An 18,552-nucleotide genomic window follows, 5' to 3' on the forward strand; every position below is an offset into this window, starting at 1 on the left:
TCCCTTACCCCATCACCACCTACCTATATCTAGACAACAACCACACTGTCCCTTACCCCATCACCACCTACCCATATTTAGACAACAACCACACTGTCCCTTACCCCATCACCCTATCCATATCTAGACAACAACCACACTGTCCCTTACCCCATCAACCCCTACCTATATCTAGACAACAACCACACTGTCCCTTACCCCATCACCACCTATGTATATCTAGACAACAACCACACTGTCCCTTACCCCATCATCACCTACCTATATCTAGACAACAACCACACTGTCCCTTACCCCATCACCCCTACCTATATCTAGACAACAACTACACTGTCCCTTACCCCATCACCCCCTACCTATATCTAGACAACAACCACACTGTCCCTTACCCCATCACCACCTACCTATATTTAGACAACAACCACACTGTCCCTGACCCCATCACCCCCTACCTATATCTAGACAACAACCACACTGTCCCTTACCCCATCACCCCCTACCTATATCTAGACAACAACCACACTGTCCCTTAACCCATCACCACCTACCTATATCTAGACGACAACCACACTGTCCCTTACCCCATCACCACCTACCCATATTTAGACAACAACCACACTGTCCCTTACCCCATCACCACCTACCTATATCTAGACAACAACCACACTGTCCCTTACCCCATCACCACCTACCCATATTTAGACAACAACCACACTGTCCCTTACCCCATCACCCTATCCATATCTAGACAACAACCACACTGTCCCTTACCCCATCAACCCCTACCTATATCTAGACAACAACCACACTGTCCCTTACCCCATCACCACCCACCCATATTTAGACAAGAACCACACTGTCCCTTACCCCATCACCACCTACCTATATCTAGACAACAACCACACTGTCCCTTACCCCATCATCACCTACCTATATCTAGACAACAACCACACTGTCCCTTACCCCATCACCCCCTACCTATATCTAGACGACAACCACACTGTCCCTTACCCCATCATCACCTACCTATATCTAGACAACAACCACACTGTCCCTTACCCCATCACCCCCTACCTATATCTAGACAACAACCACACTGTCCCTTACCCCATCACCACCTACCTATATCTAGACAACAACCACACTGTCCCTTACCCCATCACCACCTACCCATATTTAGACAACAACCACACTGTCCCTTACCCCATCACCCTATCCATATCTAGACAACAACCACACTGTCCCTTACCCCATCAACCCCTACCTATATCTAGACAACAACCACACTGTCCCTTACCCCATCACCACCTATGTATATCTAGACAACAACCACACTGTCCCTTACCCCATCATCACCTACCTATATCTAGACAACAACCACACTGTCCCTTACCCCATCACCCCTACCTATATCTAGACAACAACCACACTGTCCCTTACCCCATCACCCCCTACCTATATCTAGACAACAACCACACTGTCCCTTACCCCATCACCACCTACCTATATTTAGACAACAACCACACTGTCCCTGACCCCATCACCCCCTACCTATATCTAGACAACAACCACACTGTCCCTTACCCCATCACCCCCTACCTATATCTAGACAACAACCACACTGTCCCTTAACCCATCACCACCTACCTATATCTAGACGACAACCACACTGTCCCTTACCCCATCACCACCTACCTATATCTAGACAACAACCACACTGTCCCTTACCCCATCACCACCTACCCATATTTAGACAACAACCACACTGTCCCTTACCCCATCACCACCTACCTATATCTAGACAACAACCACACTGTCCCTTACCCCATCACCACCTACCCATATTTAGACAACAACCACACTGTCCCTTACCCCATCACCCTATCCATATCTAGACAACAACCACACTGTCCCTTACCCCATCAACCCCTACCTATATCTAGACAACAACCACACTGTCCCTTACCCCATCACCACCCACCCATATTTAGACAAGAACCACACTGTCCCTTACCCCATCACCACCTACCTATATCTAGACAACAACCACACTGTCCCTTACCCCATCATCACCTACCTATATCTAGACAACAACCACACTGTCCCTTACCCCATCACCCCCTACCTATATCTAGACAACAACCACACTGTCCCTTACCCCATCACCCCCTACCTATATCTAGACAACAACCACACTGTCCCTTAGCCCATCACCACCTACCTATATCTAGACAACAACCACACTGTCCCTTACCCCATCACCACCTACCTATATCTAGACAACAACCACACTGTCCCTTAGCCCATCACCACCTACCTATATCTAGACAACAACCACACTGTCCCTTACCCCATCACCACCTACCTATATCTAGACAACAACCACACTGTCCCTTACCCCATCACCACCTACCCATATTTAGACAACAACCACACTGTCCCTTACCCCATCACCCTATCCATATCTAGACAACAACCACACTGTCCCTTACCCCATCAACCCCTACCTATATCTAGACAACAACCACACTGTCCCTTACCCCATCACCACCTACCTATATCTAGACAACAACCACACTGTCCCTTACCCCATCATCACCTACCTATATCTAGACAACAACCACACTGTCCCTTACCCCATCACCACCTACCTATATTTAGACAACAACCACACTGTCCCTGACCCCATCACCCCCTACCTATATCTAGACAACAACCACACTGTCCCTTACCCCATCACCCCCTACCTATATCTAGACAACAACCACACTGTCCCTTACCCCATCACCACCTACCTATATCTAGACGACAACCACACTGTCCCTTACCCCATCACCACCTACCTATATCTAGACAACAACCACACTGTCCCTTACCCCATCACCACCTACCCATATTTAGAAAACAACCACACTGTCCCTTACCCCATCACCCCCTACCTATATCTAGACAACAACCACACTGTCCCTTACCCCATCACCCCCTACCTATATCTAGACAACAACCACACTGTCCCTTACCCCATCACCACCTACCTATATCTAGACAACAACCACACTGTCCCTGACCCCATCACCCTACCCATATTTAGACAACAACCACACTGTCCCTGACCCCATCACCCTACCCATATTTTGACAACAACCACACTGTCCCTTACCCCATCACCCCCTACCTATATCTAGACAACAACCACACTGTCCCTTACCCCATCAACCCCTACCTATATCTAGACAACAACCACACTGTCCCTTACCCCATCACCACCTACCTATATCTAGACAACAACCACACTGTCCCTTACCCCATCACCACCTACCTATATCTAGACAACAACCACACTGTCCCTTACCCCATCACCACCTACCTATATTTAGACAACAACCACACTGTCCCTGACCCCATCACCCCCTACCTATATCTAGACAACAACCACACTGTCCCTTACCCCATCACCCCCTACCTATATCTAGACAACAACCACACTGTCCCTTACCCCATCACCACCTACCTATATCTAGACGACAACCACACTGTCCCTTACCCCATCACCACCTACCTATATCTAGACAACAACCACACTGTCCCTTACCCCATCACCACCTACCCATATTTAGACAACAACCACACTGTCCCTTACCCCATCACCACCTACCTATATCTAGACAACAACCACACTGTCCCTTACCCCATCACCACCTACCCATATTTAGACAACAACCACACTGTCCCTTACCCCATCACCCTATCCATATCTAGACAACAACCACACTGTCCCTTACCCCATCAACCCCTACCTATATCTAGACAACAACCACACTGTCCCTTACCCCATCACCACCCACCCATATTTAGACAATAACCACACTGTCCCTTACCCCATCACCACCTACCTATATCTAGACAACAACCACACTGTCCCTTACCCCATCATCACCTACCTATATCTAGACAACAACCACACTGTCCCTTACCCCATCACCCCCTACCTATATCTAGACAACAACCACACTGTCCCTTACCCCATCACCCCCTACCTATATCTAGACAACAACCACACTGTCCCTTACCCCATCACCACCTACCTATATCTAGACAACAACCACACTGTCCCTTAGCCCATCACCACCTACCTATATCTAGACAACAACCACACTGTCCCTTACCCCATCACCACCTACCTATATCTAGACAACAACCACACTGTCCCTTACCCCATCACCACCTACCCATATTTAGACAACAACCACACTGTCCCTTACCCCATCACCCTATCCATATCTAGACAACAACCACACTGTCCCTTACCCCATCAACCCCTACCTATATCTAGACAACAACCACACTGTCCCTTACCCCATCACCACCTACCTATATCTAGACAACAACCACACTGTCCCTTACCCCATCACCCCCTACCTATATCTAGACAACAACCACACTGTCCCTTACCCCATCACCACCTACCTATATCTAGACAACAACCACACTGTCCCTTACCCCATCACCACCTACCTATATCTAGACAACAACCACACTGTCCCTTACCCCATCACCACCTACCTATATTTAGACAACAACCACACTGTCCCTGACCCCATCACCCCCTACCTATATCTAGACAACAACCACACTGTCCCTTACCCCATCACCCCCTACCTATATCTAGACAACAACCACACTGTCCCTTACCCCATCACCACCTACCTATATCTAGACGACAACCACACTGTCCCTTACCCCATCACCACCTACCTATATCTAGACAACAACCACACTGTCCCTTACCCCATCACCCCCTACCTATATCTAGACAACAACCACACTGTCCCTTACCCCATCACCACCTACCTATATCTAGACGACAACCACACTGTCCCTTACCCCATCACCACCTACCTATATCTAGACAACAACCACACTGTCCCTTACCCCATCACCACCTACCCATATTTAGACAACAACCACACTGTCCCTTACCCCATCACCCCCTACCTATATCTAGACAACAACCACACTGTCCCTTACCCCATCACCCCCTACCTATATCTAGACAACAACCACACTGTCCCTTACCCCATCACCACCTACCTATATCTAGACAACAACCACACTGTCCCTGACCCCATCACCCTACCCATATTTAGACAACAACCACACTGTCCCTGACCCCATCACCCTACCCATATTTAGACAACAACCACACTGTCCCTTACCCCATCACCACCTACCCATATTTAGACAACAACCACACTGTCCCTTACCCCATCACCCCCTACCTATATCTAGACAACAACCACACTGTCCCTTACCCCATCACCACCTACCTAAATCTAGACAACAACCACACTGTCCCTTACCCCATCACCACCTACCTATATCTAGACAACAACCACACTGTCCCTTACCCCATCACCCCACCTATATTTAGACAAGAACCACACTGTCCCTTACCCCATCACCCCCTACCCATATTTAGACAACAACCACACTGTCCCTTACCCCATCACCACCTACCTATATCTAGACAACAACCACACTGTCCCTTACCCCATCACCACCTACCTATATCTAGACAACAACCACACTGTCCCTTACCCCATCACCACCTACCTATATCTAGACAACAACAACACTCTCCCTTACCCCATCACCCTATCCATATCTAGACAACAACCACACTGTCCCTTACCCCATCACCCCCTACCTATATCTAGACAACAACCACACTGTCCCTTACCCCATCACCCTATCCATATCTAGACAACAACCACACTGTCCCTTACCCCATCACCACCTACCTATATCTAGACAACAACCACACTGTCCCTTACCCCATCACCCTATCCATATCTAGACAACAACCACACTGTCCCTTACCCCATCACCCCCTACCTATATCTAGACAACAACCACACTGTCCCTTACCCCATCACCACCTACCTATATCTAGACAACAACCACACTGTCCCTTACCCCATCACCACCTACCTATATCTAGACAACAACCACACTGTCCCTTACCCCATCACCCCCTACCTATATCTAGACAACAACCACACTGTCCCTTACCCCATCACCACCTACCTATATCTAGACAACAACCACACTGTCCCTTACCCCATCAACCCCTACCCATATCTAGACAACAACCACACTGTCCCTGACCCCATCACCACCTACCTATATCTAGACAACAACCACACTGTCCCTTACCCCATCAACCCCTACCCATATCTAGACAACAACCACACTGTCCCTGACCCCTTCTCCATCTTCTGGGCAGCTCTCGCATTATCTTTCCCCAGTTTCTCTTTCTCTTTTTCTCTCTCACCCTTCATCTCTCAATTTTCTCACTCTCTCTCTCTATCACAGCATTGTTACAGCAGTATGTTCTATCTTGCCCCCCCCCACACGCACACACACACATACACTTTTACGTGGCGCTGCTGTGTTGTTTAACCCAGGGTGGCGTTTTGGTTGGCTGGCCCACTCTCTGTTTACCCAGAACCCCCGCCCGGTTCCTGTTACGACCCCGGCCATCGCACTGTGCGGGTTTTGGACTCTTTCACTACTCAGGAGAGGTGTGTGTGTGTGTGTGTGTGTGTGTGTGTGTGTCTAGGGGCAGGCGGGGGTTTGTGTGTGGCAGTACTGGTCATGACTCCAATCCCTCACGGCACATTTCCTTTATAAACTCATAAAATCCCTGGGAATTCAACAGGAAAAGGGGGAGTCTGATCTGAAGAAATGTGTGAAATAACAAAGAATATGAGAGAGAAGAAGAGAAGGCAGACAGAGGTCCGATAGTATTCTTAGTCATTATAGACTTGCAATGTCTATAATGAGCGGTGCAAAGCTGTGTTTCTGTATGTGTTTGTCCGTGTGTGGATGTGTTTGATATTAAAAGGCCATTCATTACCTGCCTGCTGCCCTCCCTCTCCCCTCCCACTGGGTCATTAGTCACTAATGGAGCTGGGAGCTGATGATGTCATACGATTCTGTAGAAATGACATCACCGCCACCTCCACCCCCACATACAGGAAACACTTGTCCCAGCGTGCCACACGTGGCCTGGCGGAGGGTGTGTGTGCATTTGTGTGTGTCTATGAGTGTGAGTGTGTGTGTGAGGCTGACTGGCCCTGTCTGAGGGAGTTTTCCGGAATGACCCGAAACATTGAGTCCCATTGCTCCTGGCCTTTATCTGTCTAACTGGGCACCAGTCACACCACTGTTCTGGTCTGGTGTGGTGGCTGCTGGGAAAGGGCTGGACTGAAAGGATGACCTGACCACACACTCTCTTTCTCACCGCTGTCTCCAAGGTTTCCTTCTATCCTTCTTTCTTTCCTGTCGTTCTGATGAGGTTGCCACAGTTAACAAATAGCATCTCGCTCTCTTTCGCTCGCTCTCTCGCTCGCTCTCTCGCTCTCTCCATCTGTTCCTCCTTCGTTCCTTCGTGTCGTTGTGGTGAACAAAAAGCTCTGTCTGTTCCCAGGTCAGCTCCTAGCAAGGATGATGAGTTAATCCCAGTTGGAAGTTATCTTCAGGATTTTCTTACCTCGTCTCTTAAACACCCGTCTGTTCCACCAATAAACATAGGATTCTTATTTTTCTGTTGTAGAAAGGTTCTGGAATCAGAACTCAGGACAGTTGAGAAAGGAAAATAACTTTTGGGCTAATCCAGCATGAACCAAAGCAAACAATGTATCAGACCGTATCTACCGTCCTGGACGGTTCACACTGCGGCTAGGTGGTTATAGCTCTAGAATGGTTAGCTTAGCCAGTTAGCCATAACAAACACAGACCCCCTGCTGATACGGTGTGGGGATTAGCATGCCGCACAAACAGTAAATGGACTCCATATTGGCCCTGTAATAAGATACACAGCAGCTTTACTGAGTAGCTCACACAGCGTAGATTAGGACCATACAGGATCACTGACCAGAACTGAATTGCCTCATCTGTCAATAATCTCTCTGTAGGTTTCATTTGATGTCTGTCTGATGGGCTTTATACTAGTATAGGCGCTCAGGTATCAAGCCCTCGGCACACCTGCTGATTTAAATGTGCATGTTTGCAGTACAAAAGGTTGTATCAGAGTTCTGACCTCAGGCTTGAGGTCACTTCCCTCTGCTGTACTGTACTCTCGCTGTATGATAGTGGTGAGCGATTAGTGATATTCTAGGTCGTTTCGGTTCAATTATTTAAAAATAATCACGATTTCCGTTTCAACTATTTTATTTCAACATTAATTGCATTAACAATTAATGACATTTGCATGATTTTGGAGATTTTTTATGGAAATTTCAAAGCCCAAAATTGTGAACATTCAATTGAAAATATTCCATTGCCTCTGCCAGGTCCACGTTGGGTGGACATCAATAGAAGAACTATGAAAAGCAGTAGCAGCCAGCCGCACAACGTTCTCTCTGTGCTCTCAATACTGACCTGTCTTCAATCATCCTATTTAGCCAGGCTAGCCTGCCGAAGTGTGCTGCAGAGCTCTCTGACAATCATTTACTAGTTCTTCAAAGTAGATAAGGCATACTTTCACAAACGGTCTCTATGCCTCCATCAACATGATGTTGTGTACATTCCTCTCATCCAGTCTACAGTATAGATTACAGAATAATATACTGCCATGTTTAGGGGGGAAATCATATTGTAGAGATGTAATGGGATATATTTGGTGGTATTAAAGATGTTATTTTGTAAAGGTTATCTTTTGGAGGTGTTCATTCAAGAGGTTTTGTTGAGTGTATTCTTCCATCCTGCACCCTCACAGAGCGTAGCTTAGCCCTGCTCAGCGTGACTGAGCTGTTTCATTTTTCCTTCTCTCGTTCCATCTTTTCTGTTGAGAGAGGGCTGATAAAAGGAAGCCTAAACATGAGGTGAACTGTGGCCAGGTGAAGAGGAGAGAGACACCCCAGACGACAGGTGTTGAAAAGACTCTCTCCTTCCTCTCCCTCTTCCCCCTCTCCCCGTCCACCCTCCCTTCTCACTTGACCCAATGACTTTATCTCTCATCCCACCTCGAAGGCAGGGAAAGCGGGGCTGTGATGTCACTAGTCTCGCTCTCAGGTACATCTTCACTCATCACCACACCTGTGTTTATGTTGCCGGGCGGCTACGGTGACTAAGCATCTGGATGACTGAGGTGATGCTTTTAGCTGTACTAATGACACTCTGAGGTTACGAAACCTCTCACCCACCTTTCCCACCACCTCATCACTTCGGTTTTTTTCTGTGTTGATTGGTGTTGGATAATAGTTGAGGGGTGATGGGGTGTTTGGCCAGAAAGAATCGGACGTGATTGGCCAGAAAGAATCAGACGTTTTGAAGAGGAAAAACACTTAAGCTCTCTTGTTTTATGTTTTGTCTGTTGGTCAAACACATTGGTTAATCTCTCTGTTCTGTCAAGTGTGTTCTGTCACGCGAGAAACATGCCTCACTCACTCACTCACTCACTCACCAAACCTCCACAAATCTGCTCTCTCACTCAATCTCATTGGATAGCAACTGAGAAGATTTAGGGAGTAGCTGACTCGCTCTCTTTCTCTCTCCGTCTCCAATATCCTTCATTGTTCACTCCCTTCCTTCCTTCCTGTTGAGTTGATTCTCTCAGGTGTGAACAAACACTGCGTTGGTGGAGAGAAAGAGAGGTTGACTTATTTTGGATGAAATGCAACTATTTTCTCCATTTTAAATGTGGATCCATCAGGACCTAAGTTGTGCAACGATGGCAGATGACTGCTGACAGTTCATTGGCCCTGTGTGTGTGTTCATGCGTGCGTACTGTACGTGCATGCCTGATGACCATCCAAGCAAGCAATGTTCAAAACCCTCAGCCAAACTGGGAAATTAGTCAGCTGCTCCAGTCATAATTCAGTATTGATATTGAGAAAATAAATATTGACCTAAAAATGTTGATAATTTATTCCCTGTTTTAGCTGTGTACGTAGTCGTACTGAGGTTAGTTAGGGGTAATAGAGGGTCGGCCCAAATCCCTACCTGTGCGGGGATGGGTGGGGGAATAGTAATGCTGGGGGAGGGCTTTCACATGGAATCTTTCACTAAGCCACTCACCCCCTGGGCCCTTGCTCCCTGACAGTAAAGGATTATGGGATTTGCAGTTCTGGAAGAATTCCAGAACAGGTGCGTTCTGGAACACCCTCTGTTAATGAAACTCAGATGTTTCCATGACAACTCAGCAGCATTCAATTGAAACTTGAAAGCAGTGGTTACTTTCAAATCTTTTTTTGGTCAGTATTAATGCCAGTATTAATACTATTATTAATAGTATTATTAATAATATTAAATAGTATTCAAATTACAGAAAAGGTTCGTTCAAACAGGGTTTTTTTTAAACTTTATTTTTATCTTTATTTAACTAGGCAAGTCCGTGAAGAACAAATTCTTATTTTCAATGACGGCCTAGTAACACTGGGTTAACTGCCTTGTTCAGGGGCAGAACAAAATGTTTTACCTTGTCAGCTTGGGGATTCCTTTCGGTTGCTCTAACCACTAGGCTCCCTGCCGCCCCACCCCCCAGATTTAAGGACAGGTAGCAGCCATGTCACATACCTGGAATGAATTAGATGTTGTGAGCTTTGCAATGACCAGTGTTTGTGTGAGTAAGAGTAAGCTTACCGACAAAGAAACTGCTTAGCTGTCCAGTCTGGTCTGAGCGGAAACAAATGCGCGAACACGGACGGACGGACGGACGGAAAGAAAGAAAGGCAGGCTCCCACGGACGGACTAACTAACCCAACTACTCCAGACGGACGGACGGACGGAAAGAAAGAAAGGCAGGCTCCCACGGACGGACTAACTAACCCAACTACCCCAGACGGACGGACGGACGGAAAGAAAGAAAGGCAGGCTCCCACAGACGGACTAACTAACCCAACTACCCCAGACAGACAGACAGACAGACAAATGAACGGACAGAGAAAGGCAGGCTCCCACATTACTGTATGGTACTGTGTGTGTGAGTCGGACAGAGACATTTTGAGCTCTGTATGTCTGTAAGGCTTGTCCGTCATGGAGTTTGAAGGCAGACTTCATAATTCATCATCCCTCAGCATTATGGCTCAGAGTTACTATGGTAGAGTGACTGCAGCTCAGAGAGCCTGAATATCCCTACAGTGCCAACTCAAGAAGACTAGTCTCCCTACCAGCCTGATCCTTTCACTCTAGACCCCCAACAACTAACCCAACCACCCCACAGGACGAACCCAACCACCCCACAGGACGAACCCAACCACCCCACAGGACGAACCCAACCACCCCACAGAACGAACCCAACTACCTCACCCAGGACTAACCCAACCACCCCACAGAACGAACCCAACCACCCCACAGGACTAACCCAACCACCCCACAGGACTAACCCAACCACCCCACCCAGGACTAACCCAACCACCCCACCCAGGACTAACTCAACCACCCCACAGGACGAACCCAACCACCCCACAGGACGAACCCAACCACCCCACCCAGGACTAACCCAACCACCCCACCCAGGACTACTAACCCAACCACCCCACCCAGGACTACTAACCCAACCACCCCACCCAGGACTACTAACCCAACCACCCCACCCAGGACTACTAACCCAACCACCCCACCCAGGACTACTAACCCAACTACCCCACCCAGGACTACTAACCCAACTACCCCACCCAGGACTACTAACCCAACTACCCCACCCAGGACTAACCCAACCACCCCACCCAGGACTAACCCAACCACCCCACCCAGGACTAACCCAACTACCCCACCCAGAACTAACCCAACTACCCCACCCAGGACTAACCCAACTACCCCACCCAGGACTAACCCAACCACCCCACCCAGGACTAAACCAACCACCCCACCCAGGACTACTAACCCAACCACCCCACCCAGGCCTGGGGTGGAGTGGGGTTGTGTAGGATTGGGTGGGGTAGAGTGGGGTGGGGTAGTGTGGGATGCGAGCATATTCCTTAAGACTCAGCCCTCCATCCCTCCATACCTTCATCCCCCAGTCCCAGCTGTGACAAATCTTAGGTTTTTCCTGTCCCTTCTCTCGCCAAGGAAACAAAATGAAATGGAAGAAAAAAAAAAGGACAGGGAGAGAGGGAGAGAGAGAGAGAGAGAGAGATACTGGCATAGGTTTTGCTGTCTGCTCAGTTTTCACGGCTGATGGTTTTATTGGACTTTCCGCGGGCCTGCAGGGCGAGGTTAAATGGCCACCGCCGCCCCATGCACACGCACACACACACCAACCCGACCGTCCTGTGATGCTGCTCCCAGTAAAGGAACACACATGAACATTAGGGTCAGTAACAGAGCAGACTTTGTCTTACTCAGCAGGTCATTAGGGTCAGTAACAGAGCAGACTTTGTCTTTGCTACCACCACAGTACATAGCTACCAGCACAGTTATCAGTCCGGGTTCTAGTTATACTGCTAACACCACAGTTATCAGTCAGGCAGGGTTCTAGTTACACTGCTACCAGCACAGTTATCAGTCCGGGTTCTAGTTATACTGCTACCACCACAGTTATCAGTCAGGCAGGGTTCTAGTTACACTGCTACCACCACAGTTATCAGTCAGGGTTCTAGTTACACTGCTACCACAACAGTTATCAGTCAGGGTTCTAGTTACACTGCTACCACTACAGTTATCAGTCAGGGTTCTAAGTTACACTGCTACCACCACAGTTAACAGTCAGGGTTCTAAGTTACACTGCTACCACTACAGTTAACAGTCAGGGTTCTAAGTTACACTGCTACCACCGCAGTTAACAGTCAGGGTTCTAAGTTACACTGCTACCACCACAGTTATCAGTCAGGGTTCTAGTTACACTGCTACCACCACAGTTATCAGTGAGGGTTCTAGTTACACTGCTACCACCACAGTTATCAGTCAGGGTTCTTAGTTACACTGCTACCACCACAGTTATCAGTGAGGGTTCTAGTTACACTGCTACCACCACAGTTATCAGTCAGGGTTCTAGTTACACTGCTACCAGCATAGTTATCAGTCAGGGTTCTAGTTACACTGCTACCACCACAGTTATCAGTCAGGGTTCTAAGTTACACTGCTACCACCACAGTTATCAGTCAGGGTTCTAAGTTATACTGCTACCACCACAGTTATCAGTCAGGGTTTTAGTTACACTGCTACCACCACAGTTATCAGTCAGGGTTCTAGTTAAACTGCTACCACCACAGTTATCAGTCAGGGTTCTAGTTACACTGCTACCACCACAGTTATCAGTCAGGGTTCTAGTTACACTGCTACCACCACAGTTATCAGTCAGGGTTCTAGTTACACTGCTACCACCACAGTTATCAGTGAGGGTTCTAAGTTACACTGCTACCACCACAGTTATCAGTCAGGGTTCTTAGTTACACTGCTACCACCACAGTTATCATTGAGGGTTCTAGTTACACTGCTACCACCACAGTTATCAGTCAGGGTTATAGTTACACTGATACCAGCATAGTTATCAGTCAGGGTTCTAGTTACACTGTTACCAGCATAGTTATCAGTCAGGGTTCTAGTTACACTGCTACCACCACAGTTATCAGTCAGGGTTCTAAGTTACACTGCTACCACCACAGTTAACAGTCAGGGTTCTAAGTTATACTGCTACCACCACAGTTATCAGTCAGGGTTTTAGTTACACTGCTACCACCACAGTTATCAGTCAGGGTTCTAGTTAAACTGCTACCACCACAGTCATCAGTCAGGGTTCTAGTTACACTGCTACCACCACAGTTATCTGTCAGGGTTCTAAGTTACACTGCTACCACCACAGTTAACAGTCAGGGTTCTAGTTACACTGCTACCACCACAGTTATCAGTCAGGGTTCTAGTTACACTGCTACCACCACAGTTAACAGTCAGGGTTCTAGTTACACTGCTACCACCACAGTTATCAGTCAGGGTTCTAGTTACACTGCTACCACCACAGTTATCAGTCAGGGTTCTAAGTTACACTGCTACCACCACAGTTAACAGTCAGGGTTCTAAGTTATACTGCTACCACCACAGTTATCAGTCAGGGTTTTAGTTACACTGCTACCACCACAGTTATCAGTCAGGGTTCTAGTTAAACTGCTACCACCACAGTCATCAGTCAGGGTTCTAGTTACACTGCTACCACCACAGTTATCTGTCAGGGTTCTAAGTTACACTGCTACCACCACAGTTAACAGTCAGGGTTCTAGTTACACTGCTACCACCACAGTTATCAGTCAGGGTTCTAGTTACACTGCTACCACCACAGTTAACAGTCAGGGTTCTAGTTACACTGCTACCACCACAGTTATCAGTCAGGGTTCTAGTTACACTGCTACCACCACAGTTATCAGTCAGGGTTCTAGTTACACTGCCACCACCACAGTTATCAGTCAGGGTTCTTAGTTACACTGCTAGCACCACAGTTATCAGTGAGGGTTCTAGTTACACTGCTACCACCACAGTTATCAGTCAGGGTTCTAGTTACACTGCTACCAGCATAGTTATCAGTCAGGGTTCTAGTTACACTGTTACCAGCATAGTTATCAGTCAGGGTTCTAGTTACACTGCTACCACCACAGTTATCAGTCAGGGTTCTAAGTTACACTGCTACCACCACAGTTAACAGTCAGGGTTCTAAGTTATACTGCTACCACCACAGTTATCAGTCAGGGTTTTAGTTACACTGCTACCACCACAGTTATCAGTCAGGGTTCTAGTTAAACTGCTACCACCACAGTTATCAGTCAGGGTTCTAGTTACACTGCTGCCACCACAGTTATCAGTCAGGGTTCTAAGTTACACTGATACCAGCATAGTTATCAGTCAGGGTTCTAGTTACACTGCTACCACCACAGTTATCAGTCAGGGTTCTAGTTACACTGTTACCAGCATAGTTATCAGTCAGGGTTCTAGTTACACTGTTACCAGCATAGTTATCAGTGAGGGTTCTAGTTACACTGCTACCACCACAGTTATCAGTCAGGGTTCTTAGTTACACTGCTACCACCACAGTTATCAGTGAGGGTTCTAGTTACACTGCTACCACCACAGTTATCAGTCAGGGTTCTAGTTACACTGCTACCACCACAGTTAACATTCAGGGTTCTAAGTTACACTGCTACCAGCATAGTTATCAGTCAGGGTTCTAAGTTACACTGCTACCACCACAGTTATCAGTCAGGGTTTTAGTTACACTGCTACCACCACAGTTATCAGTCAGGGTTCTTAGTTACACTGCTACCACCACAGTTATCAGTGAGGGTTCTAGTTACACTGCTACCACCACAGTTATCAGTCAGGGTTCTAGTTACACTGCTACCACCACAGTTAACATTCAGGGTTCTAAGTTACACTGCTACCAGCATAGTTATCAGTCAGGGTTCTAGTTACACTGCTACCACCACAGTTATCAGTCAGGGTTCTAGTTACACTTTAAGTATGGGAAGCGTGTGTGTTTGTGTTAGTATGTGTGCGTTCGTGCGTGTGTGTGTGCCAATGGCATCAGAATGATGATAATGGCTTGATAAGCTTATTTTGCTGGTGACCTGGTTTGTAACACACACACACTTTTTCTTATAACAAGTTAAAATGCTAATAAAGCTGAGATTCTACTTACCAGTGTAAGTGACCTGGTAGAAAGAGAAAGCATCGAAAGCACCCAGGGCAGAGATGTTACTGCGTGAGTTGAGACAGGATCACTCTGACACAAGGGGGTTTCTAACATTTAGCTTCACTTCATGACCACAAGCTCTTTTAAAATGAATATGTCAGATAGTTATTCACAATGTTGATGGTTCCATCTTGTAGTGAATAATGGACAGCTTTGATAGCTTGTATTTCACCCTTAAAACGGATCAAATTTGAAAATGCAGTTTTGTTATTGTGGTTTAGCATCAGTGTAGTTCTATTATATACAGCAAAGAGTTTTACATCAAATACTGTAAAACAATGCAGTGGTGACATGGCCATGAGCACACAACTCCCGGCCCTCCAAACAACACAAAACACGCTTTAGTCCTCAAAATAAGTCTGTCTAGTGTAACTTTCTACTCTAGGGTCTGGTTTCCCTCAACCTCTAAAGCTGTTGCTTTTATAATGAAATAATTACTACAAATTTGGTGTGATTGTGTGTGTGATTGGGTTCATGGGATTGTGCTGTGGCTAACTCCGCCCGCCTGCTCCTTGTCATCGCAACAGAGACACAGTAAAGAGACAAGCCACTAGATAATTATGGTCTGGAGTCCCTAATACACAGCAACATGTGACTTAACTTTATAGGTCCAAGTGGCCTAGAAGTCCGTATCTGGGTGTCTATGAATGAGAACAGATAGGCTGTGGAGTACTGTGTTGTGTAAGCCCAAACTGGTGTAGCTCAACCAGATGGTTTTTTACCCCTTGTAAATCAGCTTTCTTGTAACCTTAATGAATAATCGCCAACAGTAAGACTGACATTAAACAGCCATGTCCCAGTGTAAAAGTAGCTAGTATAAAAACAACTTATATTTTTCTGTCACACAAATGTAGCCTAAAGTAACAGAATTGCAAATAATTTGTTTGAATCTTCTATTTGTTGATCATAGAATAGTCAATGTCTTCATGTTCTGTTGTCCATCTATCTGAGGGTTTGCTGTGCCCATACATTGCTTGTGTGAGTCAGATTGAATGTTTAGACTAAAACTATTTTGTCTGTTTTAATCAAGGAGAACATGTTGGGAGTTGGATAATTAAATAAAGATCAAATCCTAGCAGTATAACTTAATGATCACTCAGATTTATGCAGGCCTACTCTAAATATGAGAGGACGATGTCTAGAATTTATAAACAAAGAGATGTTTAGACATGTTACAACATATTTACATAATGTTTCTGAACATCATTTTGAGGTTTTGATTGGTATTTACATTTTCATAGTTGCTTACGTATTATTTTAGTGTTTTCATAGTAGGCCTATAAAGCTTTTGTGTTGGGTATCCTCCTCATTATTACACAGACTAAATTCAACAAGACTAAGGCTGCCATAATCCTCAAGCTTTAATAAATTGTTTATTTAAAGACTGTCACATTATTATACACGTCATTATAATATTCAGTGTTGCTATCACTCTATATCATTCAGTGTTTTCCTTGAATAAACGTGTGCAGGTAGTTTCACCATAGTTAGAGGCTGCAATGTTCAGCCAAACACCCAAAACCCTCCCTCCATATCTCACACACGCAGAGCACACGCAGAGCACACGCACAGAGCACACGCACAGAGCACACGCAGAGCACACGCAGAGCACACGCAGAGCACACGCAGAGCACACGCACAGAGCACACGCACAGAGCACACGCACAGAGCACACGCGCAGAGCACACGCACAGAGCACACGCAGAGCACACGCAGAGCACACGCACAGAGCACACGCAGAGCACACACACAGAGAAATCAATTAGAAGATCATTTGTTTTGCAGCTGATACAATCTCCATGTGTGTCTGGTCCAAGAGAGCAGCAGCAACACCAGGCAGACAGTCAGGCCCGCGCGTTCTGGCAGACTAACCCACTCTGCGGTACTCTTGGACTGGACACTCTACGCTAGCAGAGTCGGGGTGGTCCTCTCCATCTGTGTTTGTGTGTGTGCGTGTGTTAGTGCGTGTGTTAGTGCGTGTGTTAGTGCGTGTGTGTGTTAGTGCATGTGTGGGTGAGTGTCTGCGTGTGTTAATGCGTGCCTGTGCGTGTGTGTGTGTGTGTTAGTGCGTTCGTGTGTTAGTGCGTGTGTGTGTGTGTGTGTGTGTGTTAGTGCGGGTGTTAGTGTTAGTACGTGTGTTAGTGTGTGTGTGTTAGTGTGTGCGTGTGTGTGTCTTAGTGTGTGTGTGTTAGTGCGTGTGTGTGTGTGTGTTAGTGTGTGTGTGTGTGTGTGTGTGTGTGTGTGTGTGTGTGTGTGTGTGTGTGTGTGTGTGTGTGTGTGTGTGTTAGTGCTCCCCTCCATCTGACGGTCCTGTTTTGTTCCATTTTGACCAATGGAACTTCTCTGGTGAAGAACCTCTCTAGTGTTGCTAGACCAACATTGCGTTATAGCCTAGATTTATATATAGATTTATATATATATAGAAACATTATTTATATATATAATATAAATAGAAACAAACAAACTTCAGGCTACAAACCAAATTTAGGCTATACCGCAATGTTGGACTAGCAACACAAATATCACCAGAGAAGTTCCATTGGTCAAAATGGAACAAAACATTTGAACCTGGGTTCAAATACGATTTAAAAAAAACTTTATATGGGCTTGCCTTATGCAATGGGCCAATAGACTAGTCCCAAAACTGCAAACCTCACCCACTTGACACTCCACGTGGACTGGAGCAAATGATCAAAGTGTTTGAAAGATTAACCTTAAACTAACCTGTACCCCCGCACATTGACTCGGTCCCGGAAACCCCTGTATATAGCCTTGTTATTTTATTGTGTTAATTTTTTAAAATATTTTCTAAACTCTTTCTTGAACTGCATTGTTGGTTAAGGGCTTGTAAGTAAGCATTTCACGGTAAG

At 46.4% G+C, this 18,552-nt stretch overlaps 1 protein-coding gene across 2 annotated transcripts in view; it reads left to right on the top strand.

Annotated features, from left to right (window-relative positions):
• Positions 1-18,552, top strand: part of gmds (GDP-mannose 4,6-dehydratase) — a 256,515-nt gene that overhangs the window by 89,226 nt on the left and 148,737 nt on the right. The window lies entirely within an intron of this gene.

The sequence above is a fragment of the Oncorhynchus mykiss genome, chromosome 5 (genome assembly GCF_013265735.2).
Source record: "Oncorhynchus mykiss isolate Arlee chromosome 5, USDA_OmykA_1.1, whole genome shotgun sequence".
Lineage (NCBI taxonomy): Eukaryota > Metazoa > Chordata > Actinopteri > Salmoniformes > Salmonidae > Oncorhynchus > Oncorhynchus mykiss.